Source organism: Equus asinus, chromosome 9, assembly GCF_041296235.1.
Source record: "Equus asinus isolate D_3611 breed Donkey chromosome 9, EquAss-T2T_v2, whole genome shotgun sequence".
Lineage (NCBI taxonomy): Eukaryota > Metazoa > Chordata > Mammalia > Perissodactyla > Equidae > Equus > Equus asinus.
In genome coordinates this window covers 34,481,376-34,485,911 of record NC_091798.1, presented here as the reverse complement: position 1 = coordinate 34,485,911, position 4,536 = coordinate 34,481,376, and positions in this window count along the sequence as shown.

Genomic DNA, 4,536 nt, shown 5'->3' with positions numbered 1-4,536 from the left:
TCAGGACAATATTTTGATATCCCTCAGTTTACACTATTCAAGCAGGTAGCTTTTCCGCTTACGTATAGAACCAGTTCTGGCAGTTCATTCTTAATTACTGGTAAAAAATAATTTTATTCTATAAAATGAAATTATATTTTATTCTCTATTCTTCTGTGTAATCTCAGGGAAGTTACTTAACCTCTCTGAGTCCCCATTACTTCATTTATTCAATACGGATAATAGTAGTAGCTACCTCTGACAGTTGCACTCTGATAATTATATGTGATTGATGACATATGTAAAGTGGCACATATCTGGCACATGAGAAGTGAAAAATAAATTTGATCTATTATTACTATTATTGGATTATCATTTATTCATCGGCATAGTGTTTAGAAGCCATTTGAAAACTAGGTGATGTCAGCAGGTAAATAAATTGGACATTCTCAGGTCTGTGATTAGTGGAAGGAATTAAAATGTGCCCTCTCCAGGAACTCTCAGAGTGCTACTTAGCATGGAATAACTTTAATGGAAATTTCCAATAAGGACAGCAAGTTTAGGGTTACCTGCCTGGTTTGTTTATCCAAGCTGAACTGCTCCTGCTTGTAAGCTGCAGAGCCAATGGAATAGGTGACATTTTCTGAGTTGTTTGCTCCACCACTTTTCACATGAACTGGATTGCCAAGGTTCCTTATATGAAGACGGCCAACATAGCTTCAGGGAGGGAAGGGGTGACAGAAAATTCAAGATGTTCTACTTGCCATATGTTCACAACAGCATGAATGGCAATCTTGAAAATTTGGAAACAATTCACATGTAGCCATATATAGAGTGTAATTCTCTTGATATTAAAATACGCCTAGAAAAAGCCTGAAAAGAAATACAATATATAAAAATGCTGGCCAGGGGCTGGCCCCTTGGCCAAGTGGTTAAGTTTGCGCACTCTGCTTCAGCGACCCAGGGTTTCAAGGATTGGGATCTTGGGCACGGACATGGCACCGCTGGTCAAGCCCTACATAGCACAACCAGAAGGACCTACAACTAGAATACACAACTATGTACTGGGGGACATTGGGGAGAAGAAGAAGAAAAAAAAAAAGATTGGCAACAGATGTTAGTTCAGGTGCCAATCTTTAAAAAAAAAACGCTGGCTAATAATTTTATTTGGGTGGTGTATTATGCATAGATTTTCCCCTTCAGTTCTCTAGTTTCCAAATTTTATCTATTTTTTATATATTATTTTCTTAATGGAGAATTTAAACATAAAATATTTTTTTAAGTCCCGAAATCAAACAAAAATGATCCACCTTCTATCTCTTTGCTACCTCCAGCTCCTTATCTGCCTCAGTTTAGGTTTCCTGAAGGCAAAACCCAAGACACAAACTCAGATGCAGGTATTGTCTTCGGGATGCCAGGAAGGCTGACTGAAACCATGCGGAAAGTGAGACACAGTGAAGAACAGCTAATACATACAAGGGTCTCTCATGAGCTGCTCACCACTGGTGCACCTGGAGCTCAGCCTCCCTGGGGACCCTCTGAAGAACCATGTAAACTGTGCTGAATTGTCCCTGTGAATGATGGGAAGCTGGGCATTTATCCATTGACATCTATGTCACATTGATTGAGAATTGCTCTTAGAAGATTTAACTCCCCCCAACTTCCAGGCTGTGCTGTGTGTGGGCCAGGTTTCCATCCTCCGCCTTGGAGAAAGCCTGGAGGCTGAATAGCAGAGAGACACCAGAAGGGGCACCAGATGCTGACCACGTACACCGGAGCTATCTGCCACTGTACTGAAACGAAGTGGACAGAGGTCATGTGCAGGGTACATAAAACCCCTGCAATATCCAAACGTGTCTCAACTTAAGGGCTCTGTCCTCACTTCTGTTCAGTGTTTATCAACAACTCAGAAACCTGGAAGGCAGGCTTATCACATTTTGGAACATCACAGAGTTGAGAGTTAAGAATAAATTCATTGACTACCGATTTCTGAAAGATCTCAAGAGGCTGGAATGATGGACTAGATTTAAGGATGGAATTTAAATAGTGAAAAATGCAAGTTAAAAATACATACATAGTTCCAAAAAAAAAAGTGCAAAGGCAATAGATTGGAAAACATGACAATACCAAAAAAAAATTTCATGCAAAGAAATACATGTGGGCTTGAGTTAAGCCTAAACATCAAATATAAACCAACAGAAATTTCATTCCATTTCACACTGCAATCTCTTCACTGAATGAGGGGGATAAAAAGCCCATGGTACTCTGACCTAGCCAGCAGGAATGCTGGGCTGGGTTGTGGGCACCCCCTTGAAGTGGGGCACAGACCAAGTGGAGTGTGGATATGGGAGAATCACCAGTGTTGGCCTCCAGTGATGGGGAGGCAGAAGCCATGTACTTTGGGATGAAGGGACTGAGGATGTTTAGTCTAGAAAGGAGAAGCCTCAGGTAGGCAGGAGGGGAGGAGGGATACGAACACTTACTTCAAATAGCTCCAGGACTCTTGAGGGGAAGCCATGGGAAGCTGTGTGCCATTATGGTGGAAAGCATGGGATATAGAGTCAGACACACCTGAGTTTGTTGGGATCCCACTGTGATGTTTACTGGCTGTATAACTTTGGTCAGGTCACCTGTAAAGTGAGAATACTATTGATACTATGTCACTTGGTTGTGTGTGGATTAAGTGAGATGTGTACATAAATTGCTTAGCACAGGAGCTACCCACGTATAATGTTCAAATGAGGATGATAGGTAGAAACTTACATAAAAGAGGAATTAGACTTGATTTCTGAAGCCACAAATTGTTGAACTAAGATCACAAGAAGCTAGTGATTTGATCTTAGTCTATAGAAGGCTTCTGGCACTACCGGAATGGTCCAAAAATTGGATAGGCTGCTTTTGGAACAGTGAAGTCCCTGACACTGGACTGAACTCTTGGAGGAGATTAAAAACTCTTTAAGGGCGGGCTTGGTGGCACAGCAGTTAAGTTTGCACGTTCTGCTTTGGTGGCCTGGGGTTCGCCAGTTCAGATCCCGGGTGTGGACATGGCACCGCTTGGCAAGCCATGCTGTGGTAGGCATCCCATATATAAGGTAGAGGAAGATGGGCACAGATGTTAGCTCAGGGCCAGTCTTCCTCAGCAAAAAGAGGAGGATTTGCAGCAGATGTTAGCTCAGGGCTAATCTTCCTTAAAAAAAAAAAAAAGAATTCTTTAAGTCTTCTACATCTAGGGTCTTCACTGGGCCTTTGCTGCCCCCTGTGCCCAGCCAGGAGTTGCCAGCAGCAAGGGTTTCCGTGGGAACTCTGAGGGGCTCAGAACTCTGTGTCTGAACACTGCATCCCAGAGGAAGGAGACAAGCACTGGAGCAGTCTCCCTGGTAATAGTATGCATTTTTTCAAACTGTCTAATTAAATATTAACCCCAGAGACGGAGCATTAACGGGTCTCTTATGTAAACTTTGTGCATTTCATAACCATCCGGGAAAGGGCTTAGGTAGAACACTCCAAGGAAATTAAATCTATATACCCGTCTACTTCCTCCATGCCATCACTGACAAATGGCACATTGGGCCGCCCTGGGGTCACTGCTCTCTCTGTATCTCCTGTATTGACCAGAGCGGCCCTTCCACTGGTGCTTGGGGTGAGGGTGGGGTGGGAGTGTCAGCAGGGAGGGCCAAGGGCCAAACCTGACATCATCTTTGATCCTTTCCTGCATTTCCTTCTCACCTTCTGCTTTTTCTTCCATCTCTGGAAACCCAAAGTATTGGATTCCTGGGAGGGGATGCAGGCAAGAGGCAGAAGAAGTAGTGTGTGTGGGTGAGGAGAGGGTATTAAAGAGTTAGAGGATAGAGGTGGGTGGGAGGCAGGAACATGGGTGGAGAGCTGGGCATCAGGTGACAGGTTTCGCCTTGGCTTTGTGTCTTGGGCAAACCCAGTGATCCCTCTGAGCACCTTAGAAAAAATATATGAGCATTTGAACTACACTTCATTGATTTCTTGAGCAAAAAATTTTGAGCATCTGTTATGTGCCTGGGGTACAGTGAAGAAAAAGGCCCAGTTCCTGCCTTTGAGGAGCCCACAGGATGGCTCAGAGGGTCACAGTCTGGGGTCCATGTATTCCTTAGTGATCAAGGAATGGCCTTCAGGGCACCTGCAAAACCCTTGCCCTTGCACCCTAAATTTATGAGTATGTGTATTTTGGGGGTGGGGGGAAGTCCTCTGCTTTCATGAAGTTTAAATAAATTTTTAAATTAAAAATAAAGGTTTTTTTCCATCTGGTATTTATAGGGAATCCATGACCCTCCAAACAACAAAGAATCCCTGGCCCCCTTGCAGTCCTTCCTGAACCTCTGTCATTTGTGTGTCCTTTATTATCTTTGCCATATCTGCATATCACCTGACATACTTTAATTTTTCTCTAAAATAAAGTTGGATGCAAGAGTATACCTACCTTAATAATAATATCTGTGTAATTGTGAGTGTGGGTTTGATGAGCTCTATCGATTGATGCATCTATCACCTATCAACTTTAAAATAATACAAATCCATTAAACAAAA